The sequence below is a fragment of the Schistocerca serialis genome, chromosome 3 (genome assembly GCF_023864345.2).
Source record: "Schistocerca serialis cubense isolate TAMUIC-IGC-003099 chromosome 3, iqSchSeri2.2, whole genome shotgun sequence".
NCBI classification, from domain to species: Eukaryota; Metazoa; Arthropoda; class Insecta; order Orthoptera; family Acrididae; genus Schistocerca; species Schistocerca serialis.
Genome location: NC_064640.1, coordinates 110,786,176 through 110,813,713, shown reverse-complemented (window position 1 = coordinate 110,813,713; position 27,538 = coordinate 110,786,176).

Sequence of the window (27,538 nt, the reverse complement as noted above, 5' to 3'; positions counted from 1 at the left end):
TGTTCGTCTTTTTCTGACTTTGTTCTGTCTTGAGTAGCAGCAATTAATGTTGGGTTAGCTGTGTGTCTCTCTTATGATTTGAGTAGCAAGGAATTGGCTCCACATACCACTTCGTCTTAAACCTCACAATCTAGTTTTAGGGACAACTTCACCTTTACAGTGTTTGTATGAGTATCCAATTTGAGCCAATTTGATGTATTGTAAATGTTTCATGTGTTTTGTTTATTATTTTGTGTTTAGTCTTAATAAATCATATTGTTATTTTGGACAGAACTTTCATTCTGTTAATCGGTAGACCAACCCTATCATTCCTCACTATGTTAATGAAACCTTCGTTTATTTAACTTATTTATCAAATTAAATTATTGCAGGTGCCAAACTCTTTTCTACTCGACTTGCAGGGTTGATTACAGTCAGTTCGCGTGTATTTTTTAATCCTTGTGCAACAGCAAAAGTCGGAGTTAGAATAAGGGGGGGCTTAGAGCATCATTTACATATGTAGATTCTAGAATTTAGTGTTAAATACACTGCTAGCCCCGGCACCTCGCAGAGTGTACTCCCCTCATCTTTGTGATGTTGGAACTTGTGCAAGGATATGACACGTTTAAAATCGAACGTTTCGTCTTTACTTCGGTTCGGTCTTGATACCACATTTTCTCTCCCTCCTATCTCGTCAGGGTATAAGCTAGCAAAATTATATTATCTCCTATATTCCCTGACACTGTCGGCACTGATGATTACCGTATTTCGCTGTAATGGGTTACAGTTGCTCGCGTCAGTCACGCCGCTGCTGCACCGTGCACCCGCCATCTGCATCGCTTCATGATGGACCTCAGCCACCTGGCCCATGTTACTCCCAGACGGCCGCTGTCCTTCTCGAACGTTGAAGCTGTTGTGATTCTCCCATAGCTGAGTTCACGCTTTTGCTAATGGGAACAGGACGTGGTTGCTTGAATTCGAACTACACTACTGGGCATTAAAGTTGCTACACCACGAAGATGACGTGCTACAGACGAGAAATTTAACCGACTGGAAAAAGATGCTGTGATATGCAAATCATTAGCTTTTCACAAAATTCACACAAGGTTGGTGCCGGTGGCGACACCTACAACGTGCTGACATAAGGAAAGGTTTCAACCGATTTCTCATACACAAACAGCAATTGTCCGGCGTTGCCTGGTGAAACGATGTTGTGATGCCTCATGTAAGGAGGAGAAATGCGTACCATCACGTTTCCGACTTTGATAAAGGTCGGATTGTAGCCTATCACGATTTCGGTTTCTCGTATCGCGACATTGCTGCTCGCGTTGGTCGAGATCCAATGACTGTTAGCAGAATATGGAATCGGTGGGTTCAGCAGGGTAATACGGAACGCCGTGCTCGCTCCCAACGGCCTCGTATCACTAGCAGTAGAGATGACAGGCATCTTATCCGTATGGCTGTAACGGATCGTGCAGCCACGTCTCGATTCCTGAGTCAAGAGATGGGGACGTTTGCAAGACAACAACCATCTGCACGAACAGTTCGACGACGTTTGCAGCAGCATGGACTATCAGCTCGGAGGCCGTGGCTGCGGTTACCCTTGACGCTGCATCACAGACAGGAGCGCCTGCGATGGTGTACTCGACGACGAACCTGGGTGCACGAATGGCAAAACGTCATTTTTTCGGATGAATCCAGGTTCTGTTTACAGTATCATTAAGGTCGCATTCGTGTTTGGCGACATCGCGGTGAATGCAGATTGGAAGCGTGTATTCGTCATCGCCATAGTGGCGTATCACCTGCAGTGATGGTATGGGGTGCCATTGGTTAGACGTCTCGGTCACCTCTTGTTCGCATTGACGGCACTTTGAACAGTGGACGTTACATTTCAGATGTGTTACGACCCGTGGCTCTACCCTTCATTCGATCCCTGCGAAACCCTACATTTCAGCAGGATAATGCACGACCGCATGTTGCAGGTCCTGTACGGGCCTTTCTGGATACAGAAAATGTTCGACTGCTGCCCTGACCAGCACACACTCCAGATCTCTCACCAATTGAAAACGTCTGGTCAATGGTGGCCGAGCAACTGGCTCGTCACAGTGCGCCAGTCACTAATCGTGATAAACTGTGGTATCGTGTTGAAGCTGCATGGGCAGCTGTACCTGTACACGCCATCCAAGCTCTGTTTGACTCAATGCCCAGGCGTATGAAAGCCATTATTACGGGCAGAGGTGGTTGTTCTGGGTACTGATTTCTCAGGATCTATGCACCCAGATTGGGTGAAAATGTAATCATATGTCAGTTCTAGTATAATATATTTGTCCAATGAATACCCGTTTATCATCTGCATTTGTTCTTGGTGTAGCAATTTTCATGGCCAGTAGTGTAGTTTTCTCAGTGGTTGCCGCCTGTACGGCACCTTCCACCTCTCTTTCTGTAGCGTATTCTGCCTCGTCCTAGACTTAACTTCTGCCGATAGTTGCTTTACTTCACTTTCTCTTCGTTCTTTGAAACTGGAAAACTCAGCAGTTAGTGCTTCACTATTTACATCATCGGGCTTTCATAACTGAGTTTCCTCTACCTTTTTTATTCGTGTCTGTAATGTCGTTAACAAATTTTTCCAACCTCCGTGGTACTTAGTATTATCTCATGCGTTTCGAAAGCAATATGCTTAGCTGCAGCTGCAATCAATTTCACTTCATGCGCGGTTCTCTTTGCTTCAGCAGTATGCCACTCGAGCTTCGTGTGCAGTGCCTTTACTGCGTCCGTAATTTCATGTGTCTTACCCTTGAGGTCGGTACAGACCCTTTTGATGTTGATATATGCTTCGGTATTCACCTTTTTTTATTTCGTTGCTTGCTTAGGTACTGTCCTTTTTTAGATCGACATGCGTTTCTTCTCCAATTCTATTTAGACGTTCAAGATACTCCAGAATGCTCGACAGTCCTGTGTCTAAACTCTGTCAAATACTTTTTCGTCCTCTATGTAAACATGTAGGGATCTCCTGTCCTGTACCATTTTGACATCTGCGTGTGTATAGAATTCATGCCTGTGTGCACCAGTTGGACTGTTATGTACTGATACACACAACGGCGTCCCACTGTAACTACGAACTGGAGTTTTCTGCGCGTGTAGACACCAGGCTTCTTAATTGTGGACTCTAACAGTTATCTACAGTTACCTCAGTGTGCGTTTGTTCATCATCTTCGCTGGTCAATAGCCACCTAATAGCCAGATCTAACCTCTCACTAAGTTCCAGCTGATCAATATTCTTCTTACTGGTTTCAAATTCTCTGCGAAACTCCTCCTGGTCTTCCCATAGACCTTCTTGCTGCCATATGTGTCTTTCGTTTCACTATTGTTACCTACATTTTCTTACTTGGCTGCCATGATAGCCTTACATCTTGTTAACATATGACAGTTAACACGACCTTTGTAAAACTTGAGTCCATGAAAAAACTACTTTTTGTTCAAACTGCACATGTAACTCTCACAGAACGTAAAACAAAGTTCAAATATACGTGACAGATTAAAGTTTCTGTAATTACCACTCTGCTATCTATACAAAGATGTGCTCAACAAACAATACAAGAGACAGCGTCCCTATAACGTGCAGTATAACATAAAAGTCCAAACCAACGAAATAAACTCATAAGACAAAACACAAAGAATAAAAAAAAGTCTTCAACTAGCGGGCTGAAGCACGAGCAATATATACAACATAATCATACAACTAATACTAATAATAATGATACCATGACACTCTACAGCTACATTGAAGTAAAGTATACAAACACAAAATCTGGCCGGCCAGTTTGACCGAGCGGTTCTAGGCGCTTCAGTCTGGAACCGCGCGACCGCTACGGTCGCAGGTTCGCATCCTGCCTCGGGCATGGCTGTGTGTGATGTCCTTAGGTTAGTTAGGTTTAAGTAGTTCTAAGTTCTAGGGGACTGATGACCTCAGATGTTAAGTCCCATAGTGCTCAGAGCCATTTGAACCATTTTTTGAACACAAAATCTATGGAAGCACTTTTCAGACAAACTGTGCACTCAAAGGTTTCAAGTTGAGGTTTCTGTCAACCAGTTCCGTTGTCTATCAGAGATGCTGGGGAATGACTACTGACAGGGCCGCCATTTCTAATCCCCCTCGTCGTTTACTTTGTTATGGTTATCTGTATGTGTGATTTTATACCTCTCTACTGTGCAGTATTTGGATAAGTAAACTATGGGTAACTTTCAGTGTATTAATTACACTATGGAAATTTAAACGCTGTCTGGAAGGGTGACCCTGTCACTCATAAATACCTACTGTAGTACCCTGTAATATGAACTTATCTGATGGATTGCTACACATAGTATCGCACCCTGCTGATACCGATCAACTACTTCTTCTGAACGTTATTTAGGAAGCACGAAACATATCAACAAATCAAATCATAAGGGGTAGACTATGCTGGTGCTGAGAGGACAAATTCTAATCTTGACTATACAATTTATTTGAAATAAAATCTTTTCAATCGCCATGAACAATAAAGAAACGTCCAGCGGACACATAAAAACATGAAATGACCGCAATAAACTAATATCGGCTACCCTCTGTTTAACTCTGTCCAGTTGTGAATAACGCCATCTGAGAATCTCCACATAATGACTGACCACTTTTGTGCTGAAAACTATAAGAATGTACTCCAATCAATTGATGTGAAACCTCAGTGTAGAAACGTTTACAAGTAATCACAGCAGTTTCTGAATGTCAGAGCGGGTGACTGTTTCAGCATCTCAAACAGCGTGCTGGCAGAGTGCAGTTATGACTCTTCTTGCACTGCGAACAAAGCTTTGTCCCCACAATGTTATCAGTGCACTGCAACCTAAACCGTCAGACAGCAGACTACTGTCCATAAACTGCTAAATCTCTTCACTGCCAACAACAAACGTTAGACGAGAACCTCAAGCCAAAGGTGGAATCCAGGAACGTCTTAAATGCAAGTGCATAACAGAGAAAGGGCTCGCTGGATAACTATATTCCAGATTCAAGATGAGAACTCCCAGCCTAAGAGGTGAAGTTTAGAATCGTCTTAAACGAGCAGCAAAGTTCAGTGCACTAGCTAATGCTTTCAACCGAAGTTCTATCTTATCTGTGGGCTGTGGCAGGAGTTTTCCCAGTTCGGGGGCTCAGACGGAAGTCCTTTCCTCTAAAACTGCTTACTCTCCAGCTCACCTCTAGTTACCTCTCTCCTAAATAAGGGCAGGCGAATCATAATCTTAGTACCCACTGTTCGTATTTAAAAGGCTCCAGCCAACCACAAACTCAATTTTGGTTTCTCCCGTGGAACCTTTTGGAACAAACCCCTTCTCCCATCTGTTCATACAAATACACCAAGCAGCCACATCTGCTTAAACATCGCTGGAAACATTCTGTCACATGTGCCAACATGTTAATGGCTGGTATCGTCGTACTGCCCGACACATTTCAGTCTACTTCTGCATTGGCTAAAAAGTTCGCAGTCCCGCAAACTCGGCGTCAATCAAGCGCTGGCAGTCATTGGGTGGTTCCAGCCCTCGCATTTCGCTACAGCTATATCCTCATGAAAGTTCGCGCCTATGGCGTCACCTGGGTTGGCGACCGCTCGGTCACAATAGTAGCTGCATGTCTCTAGAGGTCCCCTGGCGTTGCATTTCTCCACAGAAATGGTTTTTGAGCACCCTGTTGCCGTCGAACTCGCCTCTGTGCTTCCTGCTACCCCACTGCCTGACCACACAGCAACCGAGAAACCAATGTCACTTTTCTCCACCGAGTTTTACACAGCTACGCTACATTAAATCCGATCACCTCAATTACAAGTGCTATTCAGTACCAATGTGTACTGAAAGATATCAGTTGTACTCTATTTTTATAATAAATCTGCACCATTCCTGTCAAATAATATCAAAACACAATCTAAGTACATGTCACAGTGTGGGTCGAAAGCATTTTAAGGTGGAAAATTGTGCCACCTTACAGCACAAAGTTAGAAAACACATCTTTAATGGCCAATAATTACATTAGGCATTGTCAATTTATGGATGGATTTTAATTTCAGTCAATTTTTTCCATTATTCTTCTGTCTCCTCTGGCGTTTATCAGCTCCGAAGATCACGTGCTAACTTCACATTCCACCTCAAGTGTGTGAGTGCACTGTAGAACTACTTTTATCTCCCTTTATTTAATCCTTTGTTGTCGCAATCCATTTATGATATCATTCATCCATCGCCTCCTGGGCCTATAGGAAATGTGAGTAGAAGCAAGGGATTATATGGAAGGAAAAGAACTTGAAGCAATAGCATAGGAAACTGTTACTAAAATAAATGGAATATGTACATATTAGTCCAGCTGGAGGTAGGTCGGTTGGGAATGTGGAACTGATGCAACGGACTAGATTAAAGGAAAATAGAGTGAAGCATAAACATGAAAATGGTCATCAAATTAAATAAGATATATAATCATTTGTATAAATGGGGAGAGAAAAATAAATGGTAATGAGTCACAATTACATTTCAAAATCTGGATGTTTGAATAGGGTTACCATACACCTGGGATTAGCATGGACAGGCCCAGTTTTATTAGTGCTGTCTGTGGTAATGTCTGGAGTTGCAAGAATGTCCAGGATTTAAGTATTTTATGCCTAGCAAGAATTATTTAAAAAATTAAGACCTAAATGTTCGATATCACGTTTTTAACATTCTCTTAAGGCCATGTCACTCTGAGCTGACCCTGGCGCAAATGCTGACATCGATTGGGGGAGACGTGGCTATCAGTTATCTCACAACTTTTCACTTACTTTTAGTCATTTGGCAGCACGACAGGGGCCATACGTTTGTGTTCTTTTCGAGTGTGATAGAAACTCATCTACACGTTTTCTATCATTTTATGTCTACTCGTTTTTGTTTCATTGTGTGTCAATGGGCAAAAGAAAGTGCATGTTTAAAATCAAACTGCAACAGGAATACAATTTTTTGAAACTATATAATGACAGTGACAATGAACATGCTTACTGCACATTGTGTACTGGAGAATTTTCTGTTGCACATAAAGGAAAGGACGGTGTTAAAAAATATGTGAAACACCGTAAACATAGGAGTGATATTAACGCTCCTGCTTCACAAAACATAAGAGATTCTTTTTGTAGGCAAAGATAGGAATTGTGATCTGGAGAGTGCTGATAAAGAGGCTACATTTTCATAACACAATACTTAACATGAACTCAGTTTCCAAACATCAGACAGTACATGTTAACCGGTTAAAAGTTGTATAGCTCAAAATTTTCGTCTGATGGAATCAAAATTGATGCAGCTATTGCTAATGTTTTTTGCCATTTATATATCATAATCTGCTGCAATCTTCGGAAAACTTATGCAACAGTAACGAAGGATACCTCAAAAGGAAGTTAATTAAAACTTCTTCTATTTGTTGTGAGATATTTCGGTCTGGAGGAGGTAATTCAAGTTAAACTTTAAATTTCGATGACGTGTCAGGTGAAACTCTCAAAAATTGTGTCAGTATCTTTTGCAGTGAATGAAAATATAAAAACTTGGTTTGTTATACTGCTGATAACAGTAAATGTGGCACTGTGAACAGAAAGAGGAAGGAAAATGTGTTCAGAAAATTTCAAAGTGATTTACATATACTTATTGTAGGTACTGGTTGTTCAGTCCACATTTTACAAAAATTGTTTCTGAAAGATGTCATGTCTAGTGGAAAATAAAACTGGAACTGAATAAATAAAGTTTAATATATGAGTATACTGTTAAGACTTTTAAGTAATTTTAATAAATATATCACAGGTTGGACGCAAAAAATATGGCAATATGTCCTGGATTGGACTCAAAAAAGATGGTAACGTTATGTTTAAACAATGACGAAACTAAATTCTTCTCACAAACTGTAAAAGCTTTGTGCAACTCAGTTATCTGCAACTTGTAAAAAATACAGTAGATGGAAGATAGATATTTTATAGAAGTAATAGCATTCCACATAAATATTGTAAAAAATACAGTAAATGGAAGAAAGATATTTTATAGAATTAATAGCATTCCACATAAATATTAAAGTAACTGACTGGTTTATGTTATGATTTTGTGCCTGTAAGACTATCTGCAGAAAATAGATTACTATGTTACACATTATACAGCTGTATTCAAAAACATGTAAAATTCTTCTACAAAATAACCACAACTTCCTGAATATTTATGAAGATTATTACACACTTTTATGTCCAATTTAGTAACATTTATTGGTAGAAATTTAAAGTTACTTAACATAGATAAATTAGTGACAATTTCTGGAACAGAGATTTTGATTTGCTGAATCTAAGTGTTAGTTATAAAGATTAAATGGAAATGTTACTCATAATAAAATTTTCAACAAAATTAATGTTAACAAAATATTCATCAAAGACTGAATACAAGGTATGAAGTGTACAACAGATAGTAAAAACTAAGGAAAAACGTAGGATATACCACGAACAGATTTTTAATGATATTTGGTAAAAGCTATTCAAGCATACAAAGAAATGAGTAACAGTTACTCGTTTATCAATATGACCATAATTTTGGAGAGTAATTTCTTATTCCTTCAACACTGTTAGAAACTTAATTTGAAATGTTTTAAATAGTGGACGATTTGTCATCATTTATAAATACTTCAGGAAAATAGAAAACGTTTAGCACCAATAGAGGGAAAAGGAAATAGATAACATATAAGACATACAAAAAATACAATACCACACACACACACACACACACACACACACACACACACACACAAATATATATATATATATATATATATATATATATATATATATATATATATATATATATATATACACTCCTGGAAATTGAAATAAGAACACCGTGAATTCATTGTCCCAGGAAGGGGAAACTTTATTGACACATTCCTGGGGTCAGATACATCACATGATCACACTGACAGAACCACAGGCACATAGACACGGGCAACAGAGCATGCACAATGTCGGCACTAGTACAGTGTATATCCACCTTTCGCAGCAATGCAGGCTGCTATTCTCCCATGGAGACGATCGTAGAGATGCTGGATGTAGTCCTGTGGAACGGCTTGCCATGCCATTTCCACCTGGCGCCTCAGTTGGACCAGCGTTCGTGCTGGACGTGCAGACCGCGTGAGACGACGCTTCATCAAGTCCCAAACATGCTCAATGGGGGACAGATCCGGAGATCGTGCTGGCCAGGGTAGTTGACTTACACCTTCTAGAGCACGTTGGGTGGCACGGGATACATGCGGACGTGCATTGTCCTGTTGGAACAGCAAGTTCCCTTGCCGGTCTAGGAATGGTAGAACGATGGGTTCGATGACGGTTTGGATGTACCGTGCACTATTCAGTGTCCCCTCGACGATCACCAGTGGTGTACGGCCAGTGTAGGAGATCGCTCCCCACACCATGATGCCGGGTGTTGGCCCTGTGTGCCTCGGTCGTATGCAGTCCTGATTGTGGCGCTCACCTGCACGGCGCCAAACACGCATACGACCATCATTGGCACCAAGGCAGAAGCGACTCTCATCGCTGAAGACTACACGTCTCCATTCGTCCCTCCATTCACGCCTGTCGCGACACCACTGGAGGCGGGCTGCACGATGTTGGGGCGTGAGCGGAAGACGGCCTAACGGTGTGCGGGACCGTAGCCCAGCTTCATGGAGACGGTTGCGAATGGTCTTCGCCGATACCCCAGGAGCAACAGTGTCCCTAATTTGCTGGGAAGTGGCGGTGCGGTCCCCTACGGCACTGCGTAGGATCCTACGGTCTTGGCGTGCATCCGTGCGTCGCTGCGGTCCGGTCCCAGGTCGACGGGCACGTGCACCTTCCGCCGACCACTGGCGACAACATCGATGTACTGTGGAGACCTCACGCCCCACGTGTTGAGCAATTCGGCGGTACGTCCACCCGGCCTCCCGCATGCCCACTATACGCCCTCGCTCAAAGTCCGTCAACTGCACATACGGTTCACGTCCACGCTGTCGCGGCATGCTACCAGTGTTAAAGACTGCGATGGAGCTCCGTATGCCACGGCAAACTGGCTGACACTGACGGCGGCGGTGCACAAATACTGTGCAGCTAGCGCCATTCGACGGCCAACACCGCGGTTCCTGGAGTGTCCGCTGTGCCGTGCGTGTGATCATTGCTTGTACAGCCCTCTCGCAGTGTCCGGAGCAAGTATGGTGGGTCTGACACACCGGTGTCAATGTGTTCTTTTTTCCAAAATGGTTCAAATGGCTCTGAGCACTATGGTACTCGACTGCTGAGGTCATTAGTCCCCTAGAACTTAGAACTAGTTAAACCTAACTAATCTAAGGACATCACAAACATCCATGCCCGAGGCAGGATTCGAACCTGCGACCGTAGCGGTCTTGCGGTTCCAGACTGCAGCGCCTTTAACCGCACGGCCACTTCGGCCGGCTCTTTTTTCCATTTCCATTAGTGTATATATATATATATATATATATATATATATATATATATATATATATATATATATATATACCACAGTCTTTCCTATTTTGAGTACATTGACATTCTTCCATTCTCCTGTTTCAGCAGTAAGAATTGTCATTAGCTATTTGAAATTGGTAAGTATGAGAGTGATCCCCCAGCATTTGGAGATTTTATGTGCCTGAATTGACAACAATGTTTCAGCACCATCTTTACAATCAAAGAAGACAGTTTCTGCATTGGAATTACATAGAATGGGTTCATAGCTGTCACTGGCTCCACAAATGGGCATATATCTTGCTGGAAAAAGGCCTTGCTTATCTTTCTTCTACCAAACGAAATCTAGCAGCGAATGTTTGAAACATCTTCTCCATGATTTAGCACTTGGAACAAATCTAGGAAATGAAACCGAGTACCGAGAAATATACTGAAAACGCGCTTCGTAAAGAAAAAAGGGCACTTAGAACATTCCACATTTCCACTCTTCAGTTACCTTCAGGAATTTTTGTATCATAGTTTCCTTCTTTTACATTGACATTTCACCATAATAATCTTTGTGTCATTGTTTTAAATGATCACGGGATTAAAGGTTCCTTCAACAGTGTGATAGGACCCACAAACAAGTTACATGTAGCCTGTTTTCAGTATTCCACTCTTTCACATGTGATCTTCATTTTGACATGTTTAAAAAATGACCATATTAAGGACTGAAATACACAGTATTGACGTTAAACAATAACATTTATTTCATAATTCGTTGTTTATCAGATTTTGGCTTTATGGGTCATCCTCAGACAACTTAAGGCTAAACATACAGTCCACACAACGTCAGCAAGAATTAGTTGCTGAAATAATCCAAAAACCATCTTTGCACAGGTATAAATTCTTGCTGGTGTTGTTCTGACAGTCTGTTTAAAACCAGTTCACACTGGCCGTCATGACACCATAATCTCAGGGTGTGTTCACACCACAGTCTAATATATTCCAGACTATGATTCACACTGTCCACCTCATCTATTCCATTCATGTCACTTATCTCATCTCGCATGGTTGTCCTCAGTAGTAGAACAAGGGAGGTGTCACCTCACTCTCCATTGTCGGCAGATGTATCCAAGATGGCAGCGATGACATCATCCAAGATGGCGGCCTGTAGACTTGCTAACAGTGCATGACATCATCCAAGATGGCGACCGTGACGTCTACTGAAGACGTGACTACCGTTATCCAAGATGGCGGCTTTTGGTGGGAAAGTTCCACGCCCCCCTGCCATGCCCCCAAGGTGGGAAGTTTGAATTTTGGCGGGAAATCGAATTATGCGCTTCTACGGGTCCTGTGCCTCCCTTTCCGACTTTTTTGGATGATCATGCATCATCCTCTTGGAAAATTTAGAATTTTGGAGGGAATTTAGCTCTAAGACTTACTCCTGCAGCTGAGGGGAGTTAGTATGGTGTTGCTTCCACTAGAGACTCCTCAAGATGTCATTCACTTCGAATATAATTTGTTTCAATTTGTTTAAATTTGTATAAATTTGTTTAAATTCGCCTAAATTTATTATCTACCTACAGCAGTAGCGGCTTATTTTGGTGTTACCACCACAAGAGGCTGAGATAACTGTGCTCATTGAGCTGTCGGTGTGGAAGGAGCATGTGTTCAATTAGAGAGATATTGGTGCCAAATCTGGGAGTTTTAATAGCTGTATTACGTGCACACATTTAGCCAAGGAGTGCATCCAAAGCTCACTGCATGAAGAATGAAAATGAGCATTAATTCTTGAACATGTGAAGAGGAAGATGCTTTGCATTAAAGATGCATCACACAATGCATGGAAACATCTGTCTCTGCTGGAACTGTCTTTCATTTCTAAAACCTACATATAAGCTCCCATCCCACAAGAGACAACTGCCTCCAATCCAGCAGACCAAAGAACTGAGCTAATTCGCGAGTTCACCGCTAGAGGGCGCCGCGATAGGTCACATGATCTTGCAGTTCAGTCAATAGGAGCACAGTATCATGATGACATCACGTGTTTTTCTCAGCTGCACGTGTGTCTCAGCCTCATCTCCCCCCCCCCCCCTCCCCCACTGTGGTCTGGAAGGGAACATTGGCGGAAAAAGGGATCAGCCAGTTCTGGGCTGTTGGAGAGAGGATGGAGTGTACTTTATTTATTTTTGCAACAATTTATTTAGGGATGGATTTCACTATACTGATACAAAACACTCACCGTGACGTGCTTAGGGGGACAATATACAGTTTACAAACCTGGAAACTACTCGTAAATAATGCAGTGCAGTGATGTGCAGAGACGTAAACAACTCGTAAATTACCGAAATAATCCAGTACACAGCATACAGAGCCGCGCGGGATTAGCCGAGCGGTCTGAGGCGTGCGGAGGTTCGAGTCCTCCTTCGAGCAAGGGTGTGTGTGTTTGTCCGGAGGATAATTTAGGTTAAGTAGTGTGTAAGCTTAGGGACTGATGATCTTAGCAGTTAAGTTCCATAAGATTTCACACACATTTGAACATTTTTTTTTTTTTAACAGCATACAGATGTGCAAACTACTCATAGGTCACCGAAATAATGCATGAGTCACGCTATGCAAACACGCTTAAACACCCGAAAATAATGCAGTGCACAAACACTCACTGCACGTAAAAATGCAATGTACCAACCACTCGAACTATGATTCTACTGGATGGAAAGCTCAGGTGCACCCTCTAATACATGGAAACTGTGCAGATGCAAGAGAGGAAGGTTAGATTAGCGTACTTTAATTATTTTGGTCGGAAACTAAAGCAAATGATCCTAATTACGTAATTAATAACTAAGATCGATCCCAATTACACAACTATATGCATAGCGCTGCAGAAGGACGGCCTAAAATCGCAATATAGCGCGAAAACTGACGATACCATGCAACTGGTGTTACCTTGCTGGGAAAAAATTTCGCAATACCACTCGAAACAGACGCAAATATCGATCCTAATTATGTAATTAATCACAAAGATCAGGTCTAATTACACAACTATATGCATAGCACTACACAAGGACGGCGAAAAAAGTGCAATACGCTGCAACAACTGACGATACCATACAACTGGTATCACCCTGCTGGGAAAAAATTTCGCAATACCACTCGAAACTGACCCAAATACCGATCGTAATTACGTAATTTGTCACAAAGATAAGGCCTAATTACACAACTATTACACAAGGACAGCAAAAAAGCCCAGTATGCCGCAAAAAACTGACGATACCATACAACTGGTGTTATCATTCTGGGAAAAAATTTCGCAATACGAATCGAAACCAGCGACAGAAACACTCAAATTCTACTCTACACCTACCAGATAGGGGGAGAAAGGCCGGGGTTTATGGTACTATCTTCGTTCTTTTTGGTGGGAAATACGTTCGACTGACTAGATGCTGGTGTAGGACAGAGAGGAGTTTAAAAAGTATATTACCTGCAAGCATACAGCATCTGTTGCTGTTTGACGTCAGAGTTCACTACACATGCCTACTAAAAATCACCCTACAGCTCTACTAACCGAAGCCAACACACGCTATCACAGCTGATGGGAAAAATGCGTCACAGTTCTAATTACACTTCAAAATTGTCGTGAAAAAACCAGCACTCCTATTGAACAGGTCATAACGCAGCACATTTACGGGGAAAGTCGTTGTCCTAAAAGACTGCAGAAGGGTGGTAGTTGAACGTCCGTTCTCCTCCATGTACAGTCACAAACTGCCGAAAATCGATACCCTCTCACCACCTACAGGGTGGATGGACCGAGGGAAGGAGCTACCCCGCCATCAGCCTCGCGGCTCGTGATGGCCGCTATCCGTCTTGAAGTGATGGTCCTTCGCCAACACAAAAGCAGGTATAGGTAACAGAACGATAGGAGATAAAAGGGCAGCTTTCCCAAATGCATTTTGGTCGCATAGAGTATAGTCATGCAGTCGCCCCTAATGGATAGGGGGCGCAGCTGCGGCCACGAGCTGTCACAGACTAGACAGGTCCCCAACGCCTCCAATAGGCCTCTCGTTCTGGGATGGTAAGCACTTTCGTTTAACGTCACGTAGTACTCTCCAGCTGGGACCGGGCGAGAGCCACGGTCTCGTAGAGGACTCACTCGCCGTTCTGCGCTGGATTTTTTAACATCAACTCGACCCCTATAGTAAAGCAACTATTCAAAAAAAAAGGGGGGGAAACATTCGTGGCGGTAATAAATGTCCTCTTTCCACGAAAATTGACAAAGTATCATATAGTTTTATGAGCAAAATCGGTATAGTTTTTTACGTTCGCCTGAGAAACTTATCCCGCCTGTGAAGACCTTTACGTGAAAACTCGAAAAATATAGAGGAAACTGGTATTTCCACTCGCGAATACCGATGTCGGTGATATAACGGATTTTTAAAAATCATCCTTATAATTTACAAAGTCAACTAAGGTGTATCTCATGTCTATAGAACCGACAAACGTGTCCTCCACTCGGCTTTCACCTGCTAGATGCACTCAACACACACCACAATCGATCTTCTCTCGGCCAAATAAAGATGTAAAATGTGGAGAAGCAGTCAATCGGACAGTTTATATGAGAGGGAATAATGGTCAATCGCAAACACATGTCCACATGTCTCAAATTTCCACGCGATCACGAAAGCTGTCCGACACACACTAAGTATTAGTCCCCTATTCGGCCGTCTAGAGGACGAGATGGTTAAGTCAACTACATTCCTGCAATGCAACAGGCCTCTCCATTCAGGCGTCTCCTGCCGTTAGTGGGAAACGTGAATCATTCCCGCCAAAGGCCACCGCCACCGCCGCGCCAAGCACACATAGACAGAATCATCCTACGAAATCGGTCACATATATACGAGCATTGGAACTTTAATAGTGGTAACTATTTATTTACAGCTCGTACAAAATAGATATGTGTTTCACAGTTTTACTGACCTTCAAAGTAGTCACCAGCATTATGTCGATGTGGCAGTCATAGGATACCGTACTCTTAGCAGTGCCAGTTGTGTTGACAGTTCGAACAGTGCGGTCTATTGCCCGATGAATTTGTAGCAGTTCTGAAGCGAATGCCATGAAGTGTTCCCTTCAGATTAGAAATCGAGTTGAACTCACGAGGGCTTAAGTCAGAGGAGTGCAGTAGCAGTAGGTGGTATAGCACTTAGCAGTCCCATCAGTCAAACAAATCGCTAACAGCTTGCACTGTACATGCTTGAGCATTGTCCTGCAAAATGATGGTCAGGTCCTGCAGAAAGTGTCATCATTTCTGTCTCTACGCTGTTCATTTTTGGAGCACGACCACTATTAAAGTTTCAACCCTTGTATTTGATCGCTATACTTACAATTAAACGTTAGGATTGAGGTTTCAGTTGAACGACATTCGACAATGAGCGAAGTAAAATAAGCCCTGCTGACAGCTGTGCCTCTGGAAATAGAAATATCTGTACCATTCTTATGACTTGACATATTCTTCCCTTTGCTATCACAGTATTCCACGTCAAATCCATACCTTCCTTACGACTGGACATAGTCATTTCCTTTTGCACACGACAGAACAGAAACATATACTTTATACACTTGATGCTGAAGGCAAACCTCTCACACACCCCTACTACTAAGTATGATACTTCGCCAATAACTGATTGCTAGTGAAACGAAATAATACTGACCGAAAATCAATGATGGGTGGACATGTCTCATAAGTTTTTTTTAGAGTGACACCACTGTGTCCTAGAAAGAGAGGTGTAATCGTCTTACAAACAGCCAGATGTTAAAAAACACAACCATATTACCATCACAAACAATCTTGGTTCTAAAGGTGCACACTTTACTTCCGCCAGAACCTCGTCTCCTACCTTCAAAAGCTGTGAGGACGGGGCGTGAGTCGTGCTTGGATAGCTCTGTTGGTAGAGCACTTGCCCGCGAAAGGCGAAGGTCCCAAGTTCGAGTCTCGGTCTGGCACACAGTTTTAATCTGCCAGGAAGTTTCATATCAGCGTACACTCCGCTGCGGAGTGAAGATCTCATTCTGGATGCGACAGCTTGTTTCCCAGCTTCAGCATCATAGCTAAATTGTCCCTTCTCTACTATGCTAGTATCATTGTGAATGTAGATAGATGACTGTGCAGTACGTTCATTCAATGTTAATTCTCGAGCACATAAATCATCAAGGTATGCCAGAAAGCGCTCTACATATCTCTAGCACTTCGACCGTAGTGCGTAGCTTATGATCTTTCTCTATGTGGATGGGGGTCACAGAGCATTCTCGCATTCTTAGGATAAAGTTAGAGACCGAAAGATCTCCTCGCGTTGTCTTTGACCAACTCTCCCTGCAGCTGATAAGAAGTAGACTGCTACATTCCACGTTTTGTGTAAAAACAGTGCGAACCGAGGCTGCAACTACTGTCCTGCACCAATCCAAGAGCACAAGATTTCTCCAGATGCGTGAATGTCGAGGAGTTACCACCTCTTATCGGTGTACAGTAGATATGAAACCGATGTGATGATGTAGCAGACGCTTAAGAACAGGAAACGGGCGGTTTTTATGCATGATGGAGCTTCCAGCGCATGACATAAATTCTCCTTGCAGGTTTATCTACGACAAACTATGGTGATAAACTGTAGAATGAAAAACTGCTTCCTTGAAACATCGATTCCTTGTGATACACGTACAATATAGTTTTTCAGAAGTGTATAGCCCCCCCCCCCCCCTACCCCAACCCACTATTCACATTGGATGATGGTTCAGAAATTATACTATGCTCGCATAAGTCCAATATAAAATTATCTTTAGTAACAGAGAATGCCTCTTACAAGGAAAGAGACAAACACCTAACAGCGGCGTCCGACATGTGAAATTACACGTCATTTCGCCACTAACTCTGTAAACAGGACGTATGTTAAGCAGATGTATACGTGGGAATTGTAGTACCTCACAAACACCTGTCGCTAACTTAGAATCACCGTAGTTGAGGACTCGATTTTATGCCCAAGTTGCGGCAGTGGGATGGAGTGTCTCGCATAAATCTTCGTTAGTCTAGAGGAATGTGTCGAAACAGGATGGTCACGTTTCATCACACATGAGATGGAAGTCCTCTGATGACAGAGAGGTTTGCTGTTAACGATCGCAAATACACAGTGCTCTAAGTGAAATACAGAACACGTGGTTGTATATGAGTCGAACGCAGGCTATGTCACGTGACTGATGCATCCTGACAGAACAGCGGCAAGAATGGTCAAATGACCTCCGCCATCATCTCCTTCCCTCTCTAGAATGCACCATCAGTCTGCCATTAAATCGTACCTTATTACAGCTCCATCTCAATCGATCACCCCGTCCACTCTCTGTTATCCTCTAACGCAGACGCATGTAAGTTTAGAGGCAGATGGTTCACTGTTTTCCTGAAAAGCGTCAAATACAGTAGTCAACTCGCGTGCATCACTGTTACCTCAATACACATACAGTAGAATGCTGCCTCGACGGAGAAAAGTGACTATTTCCCTGGCTCCCTTCGCTTAAATGTCGAAGTTTTCTCGGATTCCTGTTGCTGTCCCATGATTGTTGCCATGTACAAGAATTGTTCTGCGCCAGCCAGAAGACACGCAATTACCTCCTCAATTTCCCTGCATTTCAGCGTATTTTCGCTCAATTTATACGTATTTTCCATCATTTTTCGCAATTCTATTGATCTAGACATGAGAATCACCTTGGTTGACTTTGTAAATTATAAGGATGATTTGGAATCTATTATATCACCGACATCGGTATTCGCGAATGAAAATATCAGTTTCCTCTATTTTCGAGTTTTCACGTAAAGGTCTTCACAGACGGAATAAGTTTCTCAGTCGAACATAAAAAACTATACCGATTTTGGTCATAAAACTAAATGATAATGGACTTTGTCTATTTTCGTGGAAAGAGGACATTTAATATCGCCGCGAATGTTTGTTTTTTTCTGGCAACAATGGAGAGTGGGGTGACGCCCCTCCCCCTTGTTCTACTACTGTCCTCAACCGTTTTTTGGTGGCAATTGCTGACTTCGAAAAATGATGCTCAGGTGTTGGTACTCTCGATGTACACGTAGGTCACATGCACAACGCTGTAGCATTTCTATGTGGATGCTGTAGTCCACATTTGTACGAAAATGACGTTTGCAGGATCCAATGCTCTGTAGCTTGAACGATAGCTTGTATATTAGAGGGAGAGGAATGAAGCGCGAAGCAACGCAAAAGATGAGTGTGGGTCCGAAAAATGATGCAATTACGTTGTACTGAGGAGGAATTTTACACACACTACAATGAGCTCGAGGAAAAAAATCTACATTTTATAAACATTTTAGAATGTTGAAACACCATTTTTTCATGTGTTACGTCAAAATGCACCAAGAATTACTAAAAGGAATAAAGTGTTACGAGGTGCCATCACATCATGTCAAAAATTGCTTTGTTAAAGGCAAATCTTGGTTGCGTATCAGTGCAAATTTATGTGTAATCGTCGTATCTCCTTCATTATCTTTCGGCTTCAAGATTAATAGGTTTCCTTCACGTCTTGTATTCATCTTTGAACATTTCAAGTGCCTTATATGTACTGGAGTTAACTAGTGAAATCACATATTGACCACTGATACTTGCAAAACTGTTTCACATATAATGTACAGCGCTACTTAACAACAAATAAGCCTGCTAATATCTATTAGACATATTCACTTCCCATCAACCTTTCATCAAGCTCTGTGTTTGGCTGCTAAATTTTCCAGATTTCTTACCTGTACTAGGGATAATTAGTGAAACCAGACAAAGATTGATTGCAGATGCTTATTGCATTCTGCAATTAAATTTGATTGTCATATTATATATACAGAATGGCTGGGTGCCTTGATTCAAAATCCAGTGAAAATGAGCTCAGGGTGTTGGTATTTAAAAATTAAAAAAAACGGAATCTCTAAATTATTTTCTCCAGCTCTGCCTTTCACAGTAACTTGACATTGATAAAGTTTTATGCTATCGCTCATGTACAGTTCAGACTGCTGGCTGACGGTTTCAGTTAATCTTCTGTCATTCATTATACCATTGCGCACAAATTTTTAAAAAGAAATAACGAAAAGAAACAAATTACAATAAATAATGAACGATGAATAACAAAGGTTTAGAACAACAACTGATATCAACCACGAAAACCACGACCTAACACAGGCACAATGAAACAAAGTATGGAGGTTGAGGCATGGCTGTGATGACAACATTGACCATACAAATAATCTCAACTGACGTCATATTGAAAACAGTGCCGTGCCATTTTTGACAGATGGGTCTGTATGCAGGCAAGTAAATTCAGGTGTGACGTTATTATGACGTGTACACGTTGCATTCAAGACAGCAGATGTCGTGTATCGACTTTTGTGAGTGGTTGGGATGCTTAACCGTGGTACCTAGCTACACTGTCCAATCACATTAATGTGAACGCCTGTCAAAAGCCTGAATAAGCACGTTTTGCAGCATGGATCACAGCGAGACATGCAGGAAGAGAGCCATTGAGATTCTGAACAGAACCAACAGGGATGTGGGGCCATGCTGGGTGTAGTGCCATGGCTGATGCGCTAGGGTTCTCGGTTGAGAACCCATGGTGCAAGTAGCCAATCAAGGTGGTCCCACGGGTTCCCAACTGGGTTTTGATCTGGGGACTTTGGTGATCAGGGGAGTACAGAAACTCATCCTAATGCACTTCGAACCCGCACATACACTGTGAGATGTGTGAGACATTGGATTCTCCCGCTATAGATGCCATCATTCCGAGAAAAACCAAACTGCATGTAGTGGTGGACATGGTCAACAAGGATAGAGACATACATGTGTTGATCCATTGTGCCTTCCAAAATGATGAGATCACTGAGAGAGTCCCCTCCAAGTTGGATACTTGTGATGACTGTTGCAGAGCATAAAACGTGATTCATCTGAAAAGGCCAGCTATCATCACTAGTTGACGTCCAGTTGCGGCATTGGCGTGCAAATTCCGGCCTTCATCGTTAATGAACAGCAGTCAACATGGGTCTGCGTCTGCTTTGGAGACCCTTATACAGCAACATTCACTCAACAGTTATTGAGGAGACACTGTTGGTAACCCCTTGATTTATCTGGGCAGTCAACTGCTCAACAGTTTCACACCTATCCGTACTCATCTCCACAGCCACCGTTCAACCCTGACATTTATGGCCCATGGTGCACGACAATTGGCTTGATGCCGATTTTGGATGTCATCAGTTTGCTATTCATGGTATACTTTAACCGCAGCAGCACACAAACAGTTTAAAAGCTTATCCATTTCGGAAGTTCTTCCATCCTTGGCCCGAAAGCCAATGATCATGTCATTTTTTGTTTCAGATGACTCACTCTGTTTCAGCATTCGACAGCGACTGCACAGTTTTCCGTGTCCCCTGTCACGCTTTATACACTGAAGCGCCAAACAAACTGGTATTCAAATACAGAGATATGTAAACAGGTAGAATATGGCGCTACGGTCAGCAACATCTATACAAGACAACATGTGTCTGATGCAGTTGTTAGATCAGTTACTGCTGCTACAATGGCAGGTTATCAAGATTTAGGCTGTTGGGTCTCACCCACTCATCTTGTATAGGGTGCCTAAGGGATGCTGCATTCTCGGAATGCTGTACAACAATTCAAGTAAATAAAATTAGTAGTTTTACTTCTATAAAGCAGAATCAACAATACTTAACTCTGGAGTTACATCAGTGTCGCAAGTAACATGCAAAGAGTAATATTCTTCACTATACACAAAGGTATTGCAAGTTGACGCAAATCCCTGACACTGCTCTGCGAATCCTGTCCACTATGTCCACTACTGAGTACTAATGTCCGTATACGGAGCCGATCTGAGTCGGCCGAGGTTGGCAGGAGCGGCACTTATATTCACTTCGACTTCAGTGGGCTCCTGTCGTGGTGCAGTCCTATTCCACGCACCATTGGTCGACGTCGATTTACCGCCTTCTCTGGTCTTCCGGTCTTCATCTGCGTTCCAGCGCTTGTGGTTACAACAGAACACAAGCGAGTTTGAACGTGGTGTTACAGTCGGCGCACAAGCGATGGGACACATTATCTCCAAAATAGCGACGAAGCAGGGATTTTTCCATATGACCATTTCACAAGTGTACTTTGAATAACAGGAATCTGGTAAAACATCAAATCTCTGACATCGCTGAGCCCGAAGAAACATCCTTCAAGAACAGGGCCAACGACTACTGAAGACAATCGTTCAAAGTGACACAAGTGCAACCCTTCCGCAAATTGCTGCAGATTTCAATGCAGGGCCATCAACAAAGTGTCAGTGTGCGAACCAATCCATGCACCCAGCATGTCATGTGAAGGCTCTGTCATGGTGTGGGGCGTGTGCAGATGGAGTGATATGGGACCCCTGATACAACTACATGTGACTTGGAAAGGTGACACGTACATAAGCATCCTGTCTGATCACCAGCATCTATACATGTCCATTGTGCATTCCGACGGACGTGGGCGGTTCCAGCAGGACAATGCGACACCCCACACGTCCAGAATTGCTACAGAGTGGCTTCAGGAACACTCTTCTGCGTTTAAACACTTCTGCTTCCCATCAAACTCAACAGACATGAACATTATTGAGCATATCTGGGATGCCCTGCATCATACTGTTCAGAAGACATCTCCACCCCCTCGTATCCTTACGGATTTATGGACAGCCCTGCAGGATTTATGATGTCAATTCCCTCCAGCACTACATCAAACATTAGTCGAGTCCATGCAACATCGTGTTGTGGCACTGCAAATTGACGTCGAACATAGATGGTGATCACAATAATGTGTCTAGACCACGTATTATTGCAGACAAGTTAAAAGGGGACTTCACATGAGTAGTAGACCAAAGAGATAGCTGGCAGAATTTGTTAGTGCAGGTTGCCAGGTTGCCAGGGTCAGGTATGCTCTCAGGGGCAAACCTATTGTTCTCCTTTGATTGACGGGTACTTAACCTATCATTCTCCTTTGATTGACATGTCCCTAACCTATTGTTCTGCTAAAAGGATCCTTCCTTTTGATGGCATACACGTGATATATTGTTCCCCCACCCTCTCCCACTCCCCTCCCCCTCAGGAAACCTCACCTCTCCCTGCTACAGGTACACTTTCAGACCTGAGTTATTGGATAGACCCTCTCACTCTTATCAATTTGATTGACTTCTTAATTAAATTGATCAATTAATTAACCTCTCCACCTCTGGTAAATCCTATCCCCTGCCACCCCGAGCGGGGTGGCGCAGTGGTTAGACACTGGACTCGCATTCGGGAGGACGACGGTTCAATCCCGCGTCCGGCCATCCTGATTTAGGTTTTCCGTGATTTCCCTAAATCACTCCAGGCAAATGCCGGGATGGTTCCTCTGAAAGGGCACGGCCGACTTCCTTCCCAATCCTTCCCTAATCCGATGAGACCAATGACCACACTGTCTGGTCTCCTTCCCCAAACCAACCAACCAACCAACCTGCCACCCTCCCTCCCGAAAATTGGCTGGAAAAAGACTCAGTTGATCGGTGATTAGGAGGGAAATCGATTGCAGTGTATAGAATATTATTTAATTGTATATTGCATTGTATGCAATATAGTTTATTTATTTAGTTAAAGAATTTGTCCAGAAATCGATTGCTGTGTATGGAATATTGTTTAAACAATTTAGACAATGTGTGGAATATTGTTTATTTAAACAATATAGGGGATTCAAGGCAGTGTATGGAATATATGGAAATTGGTGGCTCTTTGGTGGAGAGGATGGATCTCATAACAGGAAATTCATGGGTATATTACCAGAATGAGATTTTCACTCTGCAGCAGAGTGTGCGCTGATATGAAACTTTCTGGCAGATTAAAACTGTGTGCCAGACCAAGACTCGAACTCGGCACCTTTGCCTTTTGTGGGCAAGTGCTCTACCAACTGACCTACCTAACCATGACTCACGAACCGTCCTCACAGCTTCAATTCTGCCAGTATCTTCCAAACTTAACAGAATCTCTTCTGCGAACCTGCAGAAGTAGCACTCCTGTAAGAAAGGATATTGTGGAGATATGGCTTAGCCACAGGTTGGGGGATGTTTCCAGAATGAGGTTATCACCCTGCATTGTAGTGTGGGCTGATATGAAACGTCCTGGCAGATTAAAACTGTGTGCTGCAAAATGATGGTCAGGCCTGCAGAAAGTGTCATTACTTCTGTCTTTATGCTGTTCATTTGTGGAACACACCCTATGACCATCATTTTGCAGGACAATGCTCAAGCACATGCAGTGCAAGTTGTTACTGATTTGTTTGACTGATGGGGTTGCTAAGTACAACCCCTGACTCATGAGCTCAAACCGATTTCTAAACTGAAGGAAACACTTCACAGCATTCGCTTCAGAACTGCTACAAATTCGTCAGGCAATAGACCACAAAGCTCGAACTTTCAACACAACTGGCACTGCTAAGAGTATCCTACGACTTCCACATCGCTGGCAACGAGATATAGACAATGCTGGTGACTACTTTGAATGTCAGTAAAACTTTGAAACACGTATCTATTTTGTACGAGCTGTAAATAAATAGTTACCACTATTAAAGTTCCAAACCTTGTACTTAGTATATGTTGGACAGCTTTCGTATTCGCATGGCAATTTGAGAAGATCCAAAATGGACATGTTTTTAGGCTGGACCATTATCTCCCCCCCCCCCCCCCCATGTAAACTGTCCGGTTGACTGCTTCTTCACATTTCTCGATTTTATTTAGTTGTGAGAACATCGACTGTGGTGTGAACATCTAGCAGGTGAAAGACAGGTGGAAGACTTGTTTGCTGGTTCTCTAGACATGAGAAACAGTTTAGTTGACTTTGTAAATTATAGAGATAATTTGGAATCTGTTACATCACCAGGATCAGTATTTGTGAGTGGAAATATCAGTTTCCTCTATTTTTATCGAGTTTTCACATAAAGGATAATTTTCTAGTTCCTCAGTGGTTTACACCATGCTACACCTAGCTAAAGTTTCGAGTTTCTGGAGAAATAACTTCTAGTCTATATTTTCGGAATTATGTTGCATGAGTGATACTGCTATGCAGACGATATTGCCCTGTGCCTGATATCGAGAAGTATCGTGTAAATGGTATAATATTGTGGCAAATCATGTGTGAAAGTACATGTGTTCTTGTAATCCCCAGAGTGTGGATATTAGTGTAGAAACCAGCCCATCTTTGTACAACAGTTCGGAAAGTGACTTCGGTCTGCCAAGGGCACTCTGGTCAAGAGTCAGAAGTGGGTGACTTGCGACCATTGGCTGTGGGAAAATATCTAGTGGTGTGAGGTGCTGTCTCTCTTCCCGGTATATGTTAAGAGTGTCTGGCAGTCGATAGCTATATGAATGATGTAAAAGGGGCGATTTTGTATGGTGCAGGATACGAATTGTATGTTTACTACATCGACATGGTATGCAGTGATATATTGTTGGGATGGAGATCGGTTTCATACTCTAATATTCAAGTTCCCATCCTCAGTGGCAGAGCAGTGTAATTGAGTAAGAGTCTTTCCGTATTTCACGATATGTAGGGCACTTTTGCAGGGTTTAACTGTCAGTGCAATATGGCGATCTGTACAAAATAGTTTTTTTGCTGCTGAAAGTCTCATCTGCAGAAAACAATGACGGATGGTGCTCACACACCGGCAGCAGTTTGACGGGTAAGTTCAGTGACGAATGGGTTGTCCTGTTAGGATTGCTAGGAAGAATGCCACCTGTGCTCTTCTGGGAAGCATTGCAACAGATTTCTATGGCGAGTCCAGAGGGGGGATTTTTCTGTTATTTACATAGATATGTGATGTTGGTATAACACTGAGAACCTTTTAGCTGCTATGCAAACATCTCTTGGTGCTGGATCTGCATCACAGCAATGCGTCATCACTGCAGCAATGCTGCCTAGGTGAACATGTGTTTCGACAGGAATTTCTCAGATGTCAAATGAAAGGGGTGTCGCCACCTCATGCTTGCGGGACCCGAACAGACACCAGTGCATGGCTCGGCAGCTGATGGTCATGGCGTCACTTCGCTCGAGCTGCCGGTGCACCCCAACTCCTGGGGGCATGTTCGGAGTCAGCGGTGTCGGTGTCGGGTGTCAGGTGGCGGGATGTATTTTTTACTAGCGATCTTTTGTTTAAACTATAATCCATCGGTTTCACCGACCAACAGGATGCTGTGGACTAAAACAAAACTACCCCATACATGTGAAAAATATCGATTTATTTATTTGCATAATTTTTTTATATCAACAAGATGTTAGCAGTACAATAGTTGAGGGGAGGGTATGTGTTAGTGGGTTAGATGGAGCAGAACAGCAGGTTAAGTGCAGAACACAAGGTTAATTTGCATAATTTTTATGTAAAACGCAGTACAATAGTTTAAGAGGGTGGGGGACAAAGACGAATGTGCCAGAAATGGCGTGCAAAAACATGTGAAATTCGAAAAGTGTACCAGAAAATGGAGGGCGGACATAACTAACTACTTAATTTGGTATCAAAGGCGGTACAATAGTTTAAGGAAATGGGGGTGACATGGAAATCCACTTAACAGAACAATAGGTTAAGTGCCAAGAAAGGGCTGAACATTAGGTTACAGTGCAGAATATTGGGTTATGCAACATATTTGCCCCATGTAATTACTTCTTACAAGACCTACATGTTTCCGAACAGCAGAGAATGATGGGCAGAAGAAACTGAACCCCACAAACTAATTTTTTTATAAATAAACAATATGCCTTTGAATTTCCTGTTATGAGATCCTTCCTATCCATCAAAGAGCCATCAATTTCCATATATTCTATACACTACCGTGAATCCCCTAAATTGTTTAAAGAAACAATATTCCACACATTGTCTAAATTGTTTACACAATATTCCGTACACAGCAATCGAATTCTGGACGAATTCTTTAACTAAATAAATAAACTATATTGTATACACTGCAATAAATAATTAAATAATACTCTACACACTGCAATCGATTTCCCTCCTAATCACCAATCAACTGAGTCTTTTTCCTGCCAATTTCTGGGAGGGAGGGTGGGAGGGAATGGGGTTTTCCAGAGGGGGAGAGGATAATTAATTGATCAATTTAATTAAGGAGTCAATCAAATTGATAAGAGTGATAGGGGCTATCCGTTAACTCGGACTTGAAAGTGTACCTATGGTAGCAAGAGGTGAGGTTTCCTGAGGGGGGGGGGGGGGGGGGGAGAGGGCGTGAGAGGTGGTGGGAGAACAATACGTTAAGTGCATGCCAATCAAAAGGAAGGATCCTTTTAGCACAACAATAGGTAAGGACCTGCCAAACAAAAGGAGGGCTCCTTTTAGCAGAACAATAGGTTAAGGACCTGTCAATCAAAGGAGAACAATAGGGTAAGTACCTGTCAACCAAAGGAGAACAATAGTTTTGCCCCTGAGTTCATACCTGCCCCTGATGTAGGTAACTTGTACTAGCAAACTACACTAGCTCTCTCTTTGGTCCACTTTTCACATGTTCAATATTTATTGACACAAGTAGTTTGACAGAACTTCAATATTTTCAAGCAACCCACACATCATCAATGTTGCTGAAACTTCTTGGCAGATTAAAACTGTGTGCCGGACCGAGACTCGAACTCGGGACCTTTGCCTTTCGTGGGCAAGTGCTCTACCAACTGAGCTACCCAAGCACGACTCACGACCTGTCCTCAAAGCTTTACTTCTGCAAGTACCTCTTCTCCTACCTTCCAAACTTTACAGAAGTTCTCCTTCAAACCTGACAGAACTAGCACTCCTAAAAGAAACGATATTGCGGAAACATGGGATAGCCACAGCCTGGAGGATGTTTCCAGAATGAGATTTTCACTCTGCAGCGGAGTGTGTGTTGATATGAAACTTCCTGGCATATTAAACTATGTGCCGGAACGAGACTCGAACTCCCGAGTTTTTAATCTGCCAGGAAGTTCATATCAGCGCACA